The sequence below is a fragment of the Lissotriton helveticus genome, chromosome 8, assembly GCF_964261635.1.
Source record: "Lissotriton helveticus chromosome 8, aLisHel1.1, whole genome shotgun sequence".
Lineage (NCBI taxonomy): Eukaryota > Metazoa > Chordata > Amphibia > Caudata > Salamandridae > Lissotriton > Lissotriton helveticus.
Window position 1 is genome coordinate 1,374,265,751 of NC_136069.1, and position 17,472 is coordinate 1,374,283,222.

The following is a 17,472-nucleotide window of genomic DNA, read 5'->3' on the forward strand; positions in this document are numbered from 1 at the left end:
AAGGGTGATAACAGTGAGTCAGGGGGTGGGGGGGCATTCAAAGGTTATGGAGCAGACACAAGGGAAAAAATCTCATACTGTGGGTCAATGTGACACTAAGAAGGGTGCTAACATTGGGCCCTGGGGGTCAATGACACACTAAGAAGTTTGCTAACAGTGGGTCATGGGGGGGGCGGGGTATTCAAAGGATTGAAGCAGACATCCTTATAAAAGTGATAAAAATAGCACGTATCACTGGCGTCAATTTATATTTAAATCAAGATAAGGAAAACTGACAAGTGTGTAATACGTCCCGTGTTCAGTTTGCACACCTAATCATTAATAATAATAATACGTGTAGTGCTTGCTCTCATAACACTACTAGTAGTAGCGGTCACTGTTGCCCAAAATAATGGTACTTCTTTTATAGGCTTGAGGGAGATGAAAAGCAGAGCAAGAGTAGGGAGGATACATATGAACCCAAGACGTGCAGGTTGCACACTGATTTCAGTAGTGAGCTCTTAACGCGCTGAGCTAGATTTTGAGCCATTGGGCTTCCCTGCTCCATCATTTGAAGCGAGTTACGCTGGATGCTTTCCATGTTATGTGCGTACGAGTAGATTTGCACTGCCTGTAACTACTGCATGAATAGGGATGCTGCTCGTCCCTTTCAAGCTGTTTGCGCTTGTTTTAAACACTTTACGTTCGTATGAGCTGATTTGCACGGTCCGTACCTTTCGTCCGCCTTATTAATAAGAAAAAAGCAGGTATGGCATTACGTGTCCTAGCGCATATACAGACAAACATGCAGAAATAATGAGTGCATGCAATAATAGCACATTAAAGGTAAACGGTTGGCTTTGCCGACAAAGAGAAGCGCTGTCACGCTGTTCCCATCCCAACTCCCAGTGGCTGGCGAGTTAAGAGGTGAAGGGGAGGAGGAGGGCATTGACTAATGGCAGCAAATGGGTCCGCGCTATATAAAAACGCATAAAATAAATAAATAAAAGGAAGGTAGTGATTCCTAATGGTGAGTGTAGGAGGGAGCCTTGTGACAGATGTTGAGAGCCTTAAAAAGCTGAATTGATATGGGTAGGCAAAGATTTAAGTGGAAACGTATTTAAGAGTATGTGCGGAAGGGAATGAGATAACAAGCTCTGATGCTCTGAAGTCTGATGCCTAGGCACAGACAAATGGTGGTGCGCGATGTGCACGAGGGGGGGAGGGGGAGCGGCAGCCTTTGATGTCTGATGCCGAGGCACAGACAAATGGTGGTGTGTTATGTGGCTGACGTGCACGCGCCTGTCTCACATGAACTGTATGGGATCCGCAGCCGTTTTGGTAGACTTTTCTTTTCCACTTACTATAATTCTCGCCAGCAATGCGCCGGCGCATTGGCAGGCGAGACCTAAAAACCTAAGGCAGACCCAAGAGACCTCAAGAACTTCCGGCCCATCTCTCTGCTCCCCTTCCCAGCCAAGGTCATCGAGAAAGCCGTCAACAGGCAGCTAACCCGATACCTCGAAGAAAACAGAATCCGGACCCTTCCCAGTCAGGGTTCCGCAGCAACCACAGCACAGAGACTGCCCTCATCGCCGCCACCGACGACATCAGGACCCTGCTGGACAATGGCGAGACCACAGCACTCATCCTCCTAGACCTTTCTGCCGCCTTCGACACCATCTGCCATCGAACACTACGCGCACGCCTCCACGCCGCAGGGATCCGAGACAAGGCTCTGGATTGGATCACCTCCTTCCTCTCCTGCAGAACCCAGAGCGTCCGCCTCCCCCCATTCCATTCCAAAGCCTCCGAGATCATCTGCGGTGTACCCCAGGGATCCTCCCTCAGCCCGACGCTGTTCAACATTTACATGGTTCCGCTCGCACACGTAGCCCGACAGCACGACCTCAACATAATCTCCTACGCCGACGACACTCAGCTGATCCTCACCCTCACCAAGGACCCCATCACCGCCAAAGCCAACCTCCACGAAGGAATGAAGGCCGTCGCCGACTGGATGAAGACCAGCCGTCTGAAGCTGAACTCGGACAAGACGGAGGTCCTCATCCTCAGCTCCAACCCTTCAGCTGGGACGATTCCTGGTGGTTGACGGCACTGGGGGCAGCCCCGACACCCACGGACCACGCACGCAAGCTGGGAATCATCCACCACTCAACGCTGTCAATGACCAAGCAAGTCAACGCCGGCTCCTCCTCCTGCTTCAACACCCTCTGCATGCTCCGCAAGATCTACGGATGGATCCCGACAGATGCAAGAAAGACAGTCACCCAGGCCCTCGTCAGCAGCAGACTCGATTACGGAAACGCCCTCTACATGGGAGCCCCGACCAAGCTCATCAAACGACTACAACGTATCCAAAATGCCTCGGCACAACTGATCCTTGACGTACCACGCAACGGTCACATCACTCCCCACCTGAGAAACCTGCACTGGCTCCCCGTCAACAAGAGAATATCCTTCAAGCTCCTCATCCACGCACACAAGGCACTCCACAAGACCGGCCCAGCCTACCTCAACAGACGGCTCTCCTTCTACTACCTTAACCACCAGCTCCGCTCAGCCGACCTCTCACTCGCCATCATCCCGCGCATCCAAAGAACAACCACCGGTGAGAGATCCTTCTCCCACCTCGCCGCCAAGACATGGAATACCCTCCCACCGAACCTACGACAGACCCAAGACCTGCTGACCTTCAGGAGGGTACTTAAGACCTGGTTGTTCGATCAGTAGCGCCCCCCCAGCGCCTTCAGACCCTCACAGGTATGTAGTACGCATTACAAATGATTGATTGATGTGACTCTGTGATAGAAGAAGCACACATGTCCAAAATGCACCAAAATGTGGTCCTCATTGTGTTGGATAAAAACACACAATTGTGACACACATCTTTATACAATCCTCATTGTGATGGGAAAAACACCAATCTCTGTAATAGGCAGCATAATATTTCTTGTGATAGATAAAGGCACACAAACCTGTTGTACAGAATTTAATATGGTTCTTAGTTACACCACTGCCTATCGGACCATAGGTCACATTTAAATAGGAGTTATTGTAAAGCACCAAAGAGCACAATCTTGCGACACACAGTATGAAATGGTTTTCAGTGTCCAGAACAAACGTTCATATGCTTGAAACATATAAAGTCGTGGCAGTGTGTATTACACGTTTAAAATATCAACACAAAACTGTAACATGCGTCATGATGTGCTCCTTTTTGCAATGGATAAAAGCTCACATGCTATACACATGGTCACATGAATTGCATAACACGATGCAGTCTTCATTGTGATGGATGAAAATATGTGTGAGATGTTGTTTTCAGAGTGAGGTGTTATAGCGCAGAGTTAAAACACGCACTGTGATGTAATTCATATTCATTGACAACAGAGGGGACCAGTCTCTCACAGGAATGCACATGCAATGAGGAACAGGTTTGTTTCTATTAGGTATCTTAAGACATCTAGTGCTTGATGCACATGATGAACTCAAATGAATTTGTAGCTGTGTCACAGGGTCGAGGATGACTTATTGGAGGAGATTCCATACTCCCCGGTGACTAGGGTGAATGAGGCACTCTTCCTCTGTGTGCAGGCTTTTTCTCCGGTCTGTCCCTTTAAGGAACAAGACTCTGACACCCAAGAAGAAGGCGGTCAGCAAGTCCGGATGACGTCTCTGCCCCTTACCAATGGGAAGAGAGAGCCCCGCTGATGAAAGCGGAAATGGATGTTGGAACGGATGCTGAGGAAGAAGTGAGACCTGAAGAACGCGGAGAGAGCCAGGTGAACCAGAGCGCTTGGAGGAGAAATGGGACCTCATCGCCTGCAACAAGTGGGGAGGTAACCCCTGCAGAGGAGGAGTCGCCAGGAGGCCAACCGTTTCACGCTTCGCTCTGCCACGCTCTAGGAGGAATGTGACTGAACAAGATACAGTCCGGCTGCGGGCTGCTCACGGGCACTGGGCTGGAAGGCAGCAAAGTAAGTAGAGGGCACACCTCTGCTAAACCGATGGGTTAACCGGACTACACATGGTGGTGGTGGCTTCTTTGAGTGTGGTGATAGTCCCTGCACTGGCCCTCTACACTTCTACATATTGTCGATGTCCCGACGTTCACCGGTGGTTTTTCTTATTTTCTTACCGAGGGACATACAAGTCCATGACTGACCTGGTGGCCTCATAAGAGGAAGAACGGAAGCAGTATTCATACCTAACCTCTACTAGCTGTGTAAACAGATGCACTAGGACGTGAAAAATAAAAACATATTCAAACCATACCTAATAAAAGGGATAAAAGAACCAAGTCGCACGTTGATTCCTACCGGGGCTTAACCCCTTCCTTGACGACCCGGTGACTAAAATATAATGTAATATAATCCTATTTGTGATTGAAAGAAGTTTATTCTTGGCAACAGTAGTTTAGATAATAGCACAACTTTGCAACAGACCCAGTGGCATGGTCATTGCTGTGATGGGAAAAAGCTAAGATATGTAATACACAACATTACACGGTCCTCGTTGTGATGAATAGCAAAAACCATTCGTGACACACACTACAATGTGATCCCAAGTAAAATAATAGTAGCACACTTATATAACACAAAAAAAAACCTGTAACACTCAAAACTAAGGTCATTATGCAGGAAATGAGCAATCTACTGGCATGATTGGGATTGTGACCCTGATGTGATACAAATAGCAACATACCTTAAGGCTTCTAGATCCTCTTCAATTCACAATACAAAGTGCTATATTTATTGTCATTGATTATTAGTGTGCTTGGATTACACGAGCATGCTGTTTTTTTTATTTGCAAAGGTTCTCTTGATTATTCTTAATATGCTTCTGCAGTAGCAGTATTTCATTATTTCTCATTTTCTTTTGAGAACATAATTTTTCCTTGAATAAGCATAAATGTAAAACAAATGTGAACTATGTAGAATCAAGTAGAAGTAGTTAAATATTTCCTTTCTGCATGCATATTTGCCTGTTGAGTGATCCCTTCATCTATGCCATCTCCAATTTTTATTCTGATTCCTTCCGCTTCCCACTCTGAAACCCCATTATTCCGGCACTTATTAGAAGTGAATCTCAGATTGTTCCCTGGGTGGGAATGGGCTGAAGAAATGTTTGTGGACAGTTACAAAGTAACACATTTGCAGGCACCCAAGTACTTTGCAGAGCACTAAAGCCCATGAAGATCACTATCCACACACACACAAATATTTACTCACATACAATAGTCGTCTTTTTCAAATTGTACATGTATATTTGTGCATATTAGCCCTTGGGCTATTCAGTACTGGAGATAAATGCTTTTCTATTGACCAGGCCTATATATAGCCGTCATTGTGATGGATAAGTGTCCACATTTCTATGATACAATACAATGTAATTTTATTTAGTTCCATAAGATCCATAAGATCATACACATTGGTAATATACAGCATTATGTTATAGGAGCTTTCTGTTAAAGTAATAAGTGATAAAACTGAATCACATTAATGTGGTACTTTTTACGATGTCTAAAATAACATGAACCTGTTCAGTACAACATGATATTACTGCGATAGAAGCAGCACACATGTCTAGAATGGCCCAAAATGTGGTCCTCACTGCGTTTGATAAAAGACACAATTGTGACACACATCTTGATACGGTCCTCATTGTGATGAATAAAATCACTTACCTCTGTAATAGGCTCCATAATAGTTCCTGTGTCAGATAAAGGCACACAACATTAGCCCTAGGGCCTTTTTGTGATGGAGATAAATTCATGTCCTATGTAACAGGTCTGTATAGAGCCATAATTGTGATGGATAAGTGGATAAGTACACACATTTCCAAGATAAAATACAATGTAGCTTTTTTTGAGCTACCCAAGATGATGCACCCTACAAAAACACAGCATAATGTTAAAGCAGCTTACTGTTAAAGGAGCTTTCTGTTAAAGGAATATGCAATAACACTAAATCACATTAATGTAGTGTTTTAATGATAGCTACATTAACATGAACTTGATCAATGCAACATGGTATGACTCTGTGACAGAAGAAGCACACAAGCCTAAAATACACTAAAATGTGGTCCTCATTGTGTTGGATAAAAACACACAATTGTGACACAAAACTTGATATGGTCCTCCTTGTGATGGAGAAAAAAAACAACCCATAGTAATAGGCAGCATATTTCCTCTGGCAGACAAAGGCACTCAAACCTGTCTCACACAATTTAATATGGTCCTCAGTTTAACCCTTAAAGTGAACATAGGCTGAGGGAGAGGGGGGTGAATACCACTGAGGAGTTGCCTGCGGGGTGCATGACATGAGACCTGGCCTGTATTCCTCACGAGTCTCGTAATATGCTGCTCATATTTACCGACAACATAGGGAACCAGTCTCTCACTGGAATGCAGTCTTAATGAGGAACAGGTCTGTTTCTATGAAGTATCTTAAGGCAGCCTTATGATGGTATGCAAGCACATCACAAATTCTCGTCAATGAATTACAAATGAAGAGGTAAACCATCAGGCAGTTTTAGTGCACTGAATGATATTGCCCTCTTGGTGATGGTTAAAGCATGCATCTTTGTAAAACAGTGCATGAGATTGTCCTCTGTTATACATAGATACTGTCTCATATTACTAACAGACAGCATGATGTGCTACTTAATGTGATGTATCAAGGCAAACAATCTTGTAACACTTCAAGGCATCTAGTGATCATTGTACTTAATAAACCACATTAAATTGTAATATACTATGTAATATAATCCTATATGTGATGGAAAGAAGTTCATTCTTGGTAACAGTAGTTTAGATAATAGCACAACTCTGCAACAGGCCTAGTGGTATCGTCCTCGCAGTGCTAGGAAAAAGCTCAGATATGTAACACACAATATCATACGGTCCTCGTTGCGATGGATAAAAACAAACAATTGTGATGCACACCAAGACTTGATTCAAAGTATAATAGTAGCTCACTTATAATAGGCAGCATATTTCCTCTGGCAGATGAAGGCACTCAAACCTGTCTCACTCAATTTAATATGGTCCTCAGTTCCACCCTTCACTGCTCCACTTTCAAACTCTACGATCCTAATGACATCACCAAAACATTAGCAACCACCAAACTCAACAACCATTTCAATGACCCAGTCCCCTCAAGTTGCCTTCCCCACATCTACCAAGTCATCTCCCCTCTCTGGACCAAAATCATCAACGCCTCGCTAGTGCAAGGGCACATACAGGACTGCCTAAAAGCAGGCCAGGTCACCCCTATACTAAAGAAACCAACAGCTAACTCTTCCGACCCCAAACAAATTCGGCCCATAACCAACATTCCCATGCTAGCCAAGGTCCTGGAAAAATGTGTTCAACAACAACTGAACCAACACATCACGGACTTCAACCTTCTGAACACCCACCGATCGGGTTTCAGACCCGGCCATAGCACAGAAACAGCCATTTTACAAATAGTGGACGACGAAAAAAATCTAAAAAGACTGGAAAATAGGCTCAGTCCTTCAATGGCTCAAATCCTTTCTGGAAAACAGAACGCAATCTTTCATGGTGAACTAAAATCTATTGTGCTCCTCACCGAACCCTCTGGGTGTACCACAAGGCTCTACCCTATCCCCCACCCTATTCAACCTATATGTCGAACCGCTAACCAAACTACTACAGCAGGCAAACATAGCCTAGCACATGTACGCGGATGACACTCAACTCTACATCAAGATCTCCTCCATTGAAGACATAATATCAATGAACATGGCACTCAAAAAGACCGTCCACTGGCTAACAACCAACTTCCTCAAGCTAAACTCACAAAAAACAGAATTTCTTCTAATCTCCCCCCTAATAATTCCCAGGAGAAAAAGGAATGGTTCAAGTTGATCACTGCACTTAACTGCATGCCAACTCTGGTCGACTCCACCAAATCACTTGGAATTACACTTGATAAGAACCTTAAAATGCAAGCACATATCAACCTGTTAGCTAAAAACGCAAGCTTTCACCTCAACTATCTCAGGAAAATGAAACCTTTCATCGAGAACCCGGACCTCAAAACTGCTGTTTAGTCCTTAGTCATATCAAGGCTGGAGTACGGATGCACCACCCTCGTGGGACTTCCCAAAATCTCAACCGCCCCATTAAAAGCCTGTATCAACGCCGCAGCTAGACTCCTAACAGGATCCAGAAAATTTTACCACATATCACCACACCTGAAAACACTCAACTGGCTTCCCTTTGAAGCTAGAATCCACCTAAAAATGGGATGCATCACTCACAAAGCACTTCACCACAATACTCCCCCGTACCTATCGTAAAAACTGACCTTATCTGGAGGATTCAGACGTTCTAGGAGTGCTAACAATCTACTCCTGAAACCCTCATGCTTCAGAAAGAAAAAAAACCCTGACAGAGCATTCTCCGGAGCAGCATCAAGAATATGGTGCTCGCTTCCTCCCCACATCAGAAAAATCTCCTCTACTTTTCTGTTAAAAAAAGAAGCAAAATCATTCCTTATGTGTTCAATTCCTCCCATAAACTATCACATGGACCTTTTCCAGATGTACTCCGTATAGTTGCCCCCTCTTTCCCTCGAAAGACACCTTCGCTGCTCTCGACTCGTTGCTAGAAATACTGTTAAGCCTGCGACATTACGAACTTTGTAAAATAATTCGATCTTATGTATGCTATTCGTTTTGCAATCTGTCCTATTTCGTATTGTGCCCCCATTGTAAAGCGCTCTGATAACCTTCGCTGGGTCTGCTCCGCACTATAGAAAACTCTAAAAATAAAATAAAATAAAAATAAAAATGTGCCCTTTTTTGCAATACATAAAAGCTCACATGCTATACACATGGTCACATGAATATTCGCCTACCACGATGTAGTCCTCATTCTGATGGATAAAAACATGCATGTGATTTTTTTCTTTCAGAGTGCAGTATAATAGCACACAGAGTTAAAACATGCAGTGTGATGCTGTAATGAGTTTGATGTACTACAATTCCTAAACAATTCATATTTACTGACACCAGAGGGGACCAGTCTCTCACTGGAATGCGGTCTTAATGAGGAACAGGTCTGTTTCTATGAAGTATCTTAAGGCAGCCTTATGATGGTATGCAAGCACATCACAAATTCTCTGCAATAAATTACAAATGAAGAGGTAAACCATCAGGCAGTTTTAGTACACTGAATGATATTGCCCTCTTGGTGATGGTTAAAGCAGGCACATCTTTGTAAAACAGTGCATGAGATTGTCCTCTGTTATACATAGATACTGTCTCATATTGCTAACAGACAGCATGATGTGCTACTTAATGTGATGTATCAAGGCAAACAATCTTGTAACTTCAAGGTATCTAGTGATCATTGTACTTAATAAACCCACAATAAATTGTAATATACAATGAAATAAAATCCTATATGTGATGGAAAGAAGTTCATTCTTGGTAACAGTAGTTTAGATAATAGCACAACTCTGCAACAGGCCTAGTGGTGTCGTCCTCACAGTGCTAGGAAAAAGCTCAGATATGTAACACACAATATCATACGGTCCTCGTTGCGATCTATAAAAACAAACAATTGTGATGCACACCAAGACTTGATTCAAAGTAAAATAGTAGCTCACTTATATAACACCCTAAAACACCTGTAACATTCCAAGCTATGGTTATTGTGCAGGGTATGAGCAAAGCACTGGAAAGATTGTGATTGTGACCCTGCTGTGATTCATGTAGATAAACACCTTTATACCCCTTCATCATTGGCTCAATTCACAACACCTTGGGTCAGATGTAGGTAATTCCGATTTAACGACTCTTAAATACCGACTCATACCGAATCGGTATTTAAGAGACGGTAAATTGGAAGAAGGCAGATGTAGGTAAAAAATTACCGATTCTGTAAGAATCTGTATTTACCGATTCTGTAAATACCGAATCGGTATTTCACATTGATTCCTATGGGCCTTGAAGCCCATAGGAATCAATGTGAAATAACGAATCGGTATTTACAGAATCGGTAAATACCGAATCTTGCAAGGGTGCAGGGGGTGTCACTTTGACACCCTCTAGCACCCCAAATACAGGCATGTGTGACATGTGGCACACATACATGCCCTAAGGGCATGTCTGTGTGTCACATTGCACAGGTGTGCATGCACAGATGTGCATGCACACCTGAATTCGGTATTTTACCACCCAATAGGATTGGGTGGTAAAATACCGACTCTGAAGGGCCTGTGGCACTCTTTGGAGTGTCACCTACATATGAATTTACAGAATCGGTATATTTACCGATTCGGTAAAATACCGAAGTGGTAAATTTACCGAATCGGTAAATATACCGATTCTGTAAATTCAGACCCACCTACATCTCAAAAGCCAAATACCGGTCGGTAACGGCCGAAATCGGCCGTTACCGACCGGTATTTCTATACCTACATATGGCCCCAAGTGCTTTGTTTAGTATCATCATTTTGGATTACAGAGCAAGCTGCTTTTTAATTCACAAAGGTTGACTTGTGGACCATTAGCTTATAGCTACAGAGGATGTATTTCAAGGAGTAGTCTTCATTTTCTTTTGAGAATTCCATTTTCCCTTGAACAAGTTTACATGCTTACATTTCTGAAAATATTACAAAGCAAGTAGAAGTAATAACATTTGAAAAACATTTTCCCCTGTCACGTAATCCCTTCAGCTATGCCATTTCCAATTTTTAATCTGATTCCTTTCACTTTCCATCCATGAAACAGATTTAATCCGGCACTTGTTTGAAGTGAATCTCAGATTGTTCCCTGGGTGGGAATGGGCTGAAGAATTGTTTGGGGACAGTTACAAAGTAACACATTTGGAGGCACACAAATACTTTGCAGAGCAACAAAGCCCTGTGAAGATCACTATCCACACACACAAAAATGTTTGCTCACATTCAATAGTCATCTTTTTCCAAGTGTACATATATACTTGTTCACATTAGCCTCTGTGCTTTTTTGTGATGGATCGTTTGATGGATGATGCATGTTCTATGGACCAGGCTGTATAGAACCGTCATTGTGATGTATAGGTGCATGCATTTCCAAGGTACAACACAATATAGTTTTTTTTGTTACTCAAGCTCATACATTTTACTAATACACAGCATAATGTTATACATGCTTTCTGTTAAAGGAATAAGTGATAACACTAATTCACATTTATGTGGTACTTTTAATGATGGCTAAATTAACATGAACTGTTTCAATACAATATTATGTTACTCTGTGATAGAAGAAGCATACTTGTCTAAAATGCACCAAAATGTGTCCTCATTGTGTTGGATAAAAACACACAGTTGTGACACACATCTTGATACGGTCCTCATTGTGATGGATAAAAACACTAACCTCTGTAATAGGCAGCATATTATTTCCTGTGGCAGATAAAGGCACACAACATTAGCCCTTGGGATTTTTTGTGATGGTGATAAATTCATGTCCTATGGACCAGGCCTGCATAGAGCAGTCAGTGTGATGGAAAAATGCATTCATTTCCAAGATAAAATACAATATAGTTTTCTGAGTTACCTAAGATCATACACATGACAACTAAACAGCATATTGTTAAAGCATCTTTCTGTTAAAGGAATATGCAAAAACTATAAATCACATTAATGTGGTATTTTTAATGATAGCTACATTATCATGAACTTGCTCAATGCAACATGATATTTCTCTGTGATAGAAGCACACATGCCTAAAATGCCCCAAAATATGGTCCTCATTGCATTGGACAAAAACATACAATTGTGACACACATCTTGATAAGGTCCTCATTGTGATGGATAAAAACACCAACCTCTCTAATAGGCAGCATATTTCCTCTGGCAGATAAAGGCACTCAAACCTGTCTCACACAATTTAATATGTTCCTCGGTTTAACCCTTAAAGTGCACATAGGAGCATAATCTCAATATCTCAACACAATTCTGTAACATGCGTCATGATGTGCCCTTTTTTGCAATACATAAAAGCTCACATGCTATACACATGGTCCCATGAATATTCGCCTCCCACGATGTAGTCCTCATTCTGATGCATAAAAACATGCATGTGATTTTTTTTCTTTCAGAGTGCAGTGTAATAGCACACAGAGTTAAAACATGCAGTGTGATGCTGTTATAAGTTTGACGGACTACTAATCATAAACAATTCATATTTACTGACACCAGAGGGGACCAGTCTCTCACTGGAATGCAGTCTTAATGAGGAACAGGTCTGTTTCTATGAAGTATCTTAAGGCAGCCTTATGATGGTATGCAAGTACATCACAAATTCTCTGCAATGAATTAGAAATGAAGAGGTAAACCATCAGGCAGTTTTAGTGCACTGCATGATATTGCCCTCTTGGTGATGGTTAAAGCATGCACATCTTTGTAAAACAGTGCATGAGATTGTCCTCTGTTATACATAGCTACTGTCTCATATTACTAACAGACATCATGATGTGCTACGTAATGTGATGTATCAAGGGAAACAATCTTGTAACACTTAAAGGCATCTAGTGAACATTGTACTTAATAAACCCACATTAATTTGTAATATACAATGTAATATAATCCTATATGTGATGGAAAGAAGTTCATTCTTGGTAACAGTAGTTTAGAAAATAGCACAACTCTGCAACAGGCGTAGTGGTGTCGTCCTCGCAGTGCTAGAAAAAAGCTCAGATATGTAACACACAATATCATACGGTCCTCGTTGCGATGGATAAAAACAAACAATTGTGATGCACACGAACACTTGATTCAAAGTATAATAGTAGCTCACTTATATAACACCCCAAAACACCTGTAACATTCCAAGCTATGGTCATTGTGCAGGGTATGAGCAATCCACTGGAAAGATTGTGATTGTGACCCTGCTGCGATTCATGTAGACAAACAGCTTCATACCCTTTAATCATTGGCTCAATTCACAACACCAAGTGCTTCGTTTATTATCATCATTTTGGGATACAGAGCAAGCTGCTTTTTAATTCACAAAGGTTGTCTTGTGGACTGTTAGCTTATAGCTAAGGAGGATGTATTTCAAGGAGTACCCTTCATTTTCTTTTGAGAATTCCATTTTCCTTTGAACACGTTTACATGCTTACATTTCTGGAAATATTACAAAGCAAGTAGAAGTAATAACATTTGAAAAACATTTTCCCCTGTCAAGTAATCCCTTCACCTATGCCATCTTCAATTTTTAGTCTGATTCCTTTCACTTCCCATCCTGGAAACAGATTTAATCCGGCACTTGTCAGAAGTGAATCTCAGATTGTTCCCTGGGTGGGAATGGGTTCAAGAATTGTTTGTGGACAGTTACTAAGTAACACATTTGGAGGCACACAAATACTATACAGAGCAACAAAGCCCTGTGAAGATCACTATCCACACACAAAAAATTTTTGCTCACATTCAATAGTCATCTTTTTCCAAGAGTACATATGTACTTGTTCACATTAGCCTCTGTGCTTTTTTGTGATGGATCGTTCGATGGATGATGCATGTTCTATGGACCAGGCTGTATAGAACCGTCCTTGGGGCGTATAAGTGCATGCATTTCCAAGGTACAATACAATATAGTTTTTTTTGTTACTCAAGCTCATACATTTTACTAATACACAGCATAATGTTATACATGCTTTCTGTTAAAGGAACAAGTGATAACACTAATTCACATTTATGTGGTACTTTTAATGATGGCTAAATTAACATGAACTGTTTCGATACAATATTATGTTACTCTGTGATAGAAGAAGCACACTTGTCTAATATGCACCAAAATGTGTCCTCATTGTGTTGGATAAAAACACACAGTTGTGACACACATCTTGATACGGTCCTCATTGTGATGGATAAAAACACTAACCTCTGTAATAGGCAGCATATTATTTCCTGTGGCAGATAAAGGCACACAACATTAGCCCTTGGGATTTTTTGTGATGGTGATAAATTCATGTCCTATGGACCAGGCCTGCATAGAGCAGTCAGTGTGATGGAAAAATGCATTCATTTCCAAGATAAAATACAATATAGTTTTCTGAGTTACCTAAGATCATACACATGACAACTAAACAGCATATTGTTAAAGCATCTTTCTGTTAAAGGAATATGCAAAAACTATAAATCACATTAATGTGGTATTTTTAATGATAGCTACATTATCATGAACTTGCTCAATGCAACATGATATTTCTCTGTGATAGAAGCACACATGCCTAAAATGCCCCAAAATATGGTCCTCATTGCATTGGACAAAAACATACAATTGTGACACACATCTTGATAAGGTCCTCATTGTGATGGATAAAAACACCAACCTCTCTAATAGGCAGCATATTTCCTCTGGCAGATAAAGGCACTCAAACCTGTCTCACACAATTTAATATGTTCCTCGGTTTAACCCTTAAAGTGCACATAGGAGCATAATCTCAATATCTCAACACAATTCTGTAACATGCGTCATGATGTGCCCTTTTTTGCAATACATAAAAGCTCACATGCTATACACATGGTCCCATGAATATTCGCCTCCCACGATGTAGTCCTCATTCTGATGCATAAAAACATGCATGTGATTTTTTTTCTTTCAGAGTGCAGTGTAATTGCACACAGAGTTAAAACATGCAGTGTGATGCTGTTATGAGTTTGACGGACTACTAATCATAAACAATTCATATTTACTGACACCAGAGGGGACCAGTCTCTCACTGGAATGCAGTCTTAATGAGGAACAGGTCTGTTTCTATGAAGTATCTTAAGGCAGCCTTATGATGGTATGCAAGTACATCACAAATTCTCTGCAATGAATTAGAAATGAAGAGGTAAACCATCAGGCAGTTTTAGTGCACTGCATGATATTGCCCTCTTGGTGATGGGTAAAGCATGCACATCTTTGTAAAACAGTGCATGAGATTGTCCTCTGTTATACATAGCTATTGTCTCATATTACTAACAGACATCATGATGTGCTACGTAATGTGATGTATCAAGGGAAACAATCTTGTAACACTTAAAGGCATCTAGTGAACATTGTACTTAATAAACCCACATTATTTTGTAATATACAATGTAATATAATCCTATATGTGATGGAAAGAAGTTCATTCTTGGTAACAGTAGTTTAGAAAATAGCACAACTCTGCAACAGGCGTAGTGGTGTCGTCCTCGCAGTGCTAGGAAAAAGCTCAGATATGTAACACACAATATCATACGGTACTCGTTGCGATGGATAAAAACAAACAATTGTGATGCACACGAACACTTGATTCAAAGTATAATAGTAGCTCACTTATATAATACCCCAAAACACCTGTAACATTCCAAGCTATGGTCATTGTGCAGGGTATGAGCAATCCACTGGAAAGATTGTGATTGTGACCCTGCTGCGATGCATGTAGACAAACAGCTTCATACCCTTTAATCATTGGCTCAATTCACAACACCAAGTGCTTCGTTTATTATCATCATTTTGGGATACAGAGCAAGCTGCTTTTTAATTCACAAAGGTTGTCTTGTGGACTGTTAGCTTATAGCTAAGGAGGATGTATTTCAAGGAGTACCCTTCATTTTCTTTTGAGAATTCCATTTTCCTTTGAACACCTTTACATGCTTACATTTCTGGAAATATTACAAAGCAAGTAGAAGTAATAACAATCGAAAAACATTTTCCCCTGTCAAGTAATCCCTTCACCTATGCCATCTTCAATTTTTAGTCTGATTCCTTTCACTTCCCATCCTGGAAACAGATTTAATCCGGCACTTGTCAGTAGTGAATCTCAGATTGTTCCCTGGGTGGGAATGGGTTCAAGAATTGTTTGTGGACAGTTACTAAGTAACACATTTGGAGGCACACAAATACTATACAGAGCAACAAAGCCCTGTGAAGATCACTATCCACACACAAAAAATGTTTGCTCACATTCAATAGTCATCTTTTTCCAAGAGTACATATGTACTTGTTCACATTAGCCTCTGTGCTTTTTTGTGATGGATCGTTCGATGGATGATGCATGTTCTATGGACCAGGCTGTATAGAACCGTCATTGTGACGTATAAGTGCATGCATTTCCAAGGTACAATACAATATAGTTTTTTTTGTTACTCAAGCTCATACATTTTACTAATACACAGCATAATGTTATACATGCTTTCTGTTAAAGGAACAAGTGATAACACTAATTCACATTTATGTGGTACTTTTAATGATGGCTAAATTAACATGAACTGTTTCAATACAATATTATGTTACTCTGTGATAGAAGAAGCACACTTGTCTAATATGCACCAAAATGTGTCCTCATTGTGTTGGATAAAAACACACAGTTGTGACACACATCTTGATACGGTCCTCATTGTGATGGATAAAAACACTAACCTCTGTAATAGGCAGCATATTATTTCCTGTGGCAGATAAAGGCACACAACATTAGCCCTTGGGATTTTTTGTGATGGTGATAAATTCATGTCCTATGGACCAGGCCTGCATAGAGCAGTCAGTGTGATGGAAAAATGCATTCATTTCCAAGATAAAATACAATATAGTTTTCTGAGTTACCTAAGATCATACACATGACAACTAAACAGCATATTGTTAAAGCATCTTTCTGTTAAAGGAATATGCAAAAACTATAAATCACATTAATGTGGTATTTTTAATGATAGCTACATTATCATGAACTTGCTCAATGCAACATGATATTTCTCTGTGATAGAAGCACACATGCCTAAAATGCCCCAAAATATGGTCCTCATTGCATTGGACAAAAACATACAATTGTGACACACATCTTGATAAGGTCCTCATTGTGATGGATAAAAACACCAACCTCTCTAATAGGCAGCATATTTCCTCTGGCAGATAAAGGCACTCAAACCTGTCTCACACAATTTAATATGTTCCTCGGTTTAACCCTTAAAGTGCACATAGGAGCATAATCTCAATATCTCAACACAATTCTGTAACATGCGTCATGATGTGCCCTTTTTTGCAATACATAAAAGCTCACATGCTATACACATGGTCCCATGAATATTCGCCTCCCACGATGTAGTCCTCATTCTGATGCATAAAAACATGCATGTGATTTTTTTTCTTTCAGAGTGCAGTGTAATAGCACACAGAGTTAAAACATGCAGTGTGATGCTGTTATAAGTTTGACGGACTACTAATCATAAACAATTCATATTTACTGACACCAGAGGGGACCAGTCTCTCACTGGAATGCAGTCTTAATGAGGAACAGGTCTGTTTCTATGAAGTATCTTAAGGCAGCCTTATGATGGTATGCAAGTACATCACAAATTCTCTGCAATGAATTAGAAATGAAGAGGTAAACCATCAGGCAGTTTTAGTGCACTGCATGATATTGCCCTCTTGGTGATGGTTAAAGCATGCACATCTTTGTAAAACAGTGCATGAGATTGTCCTCTG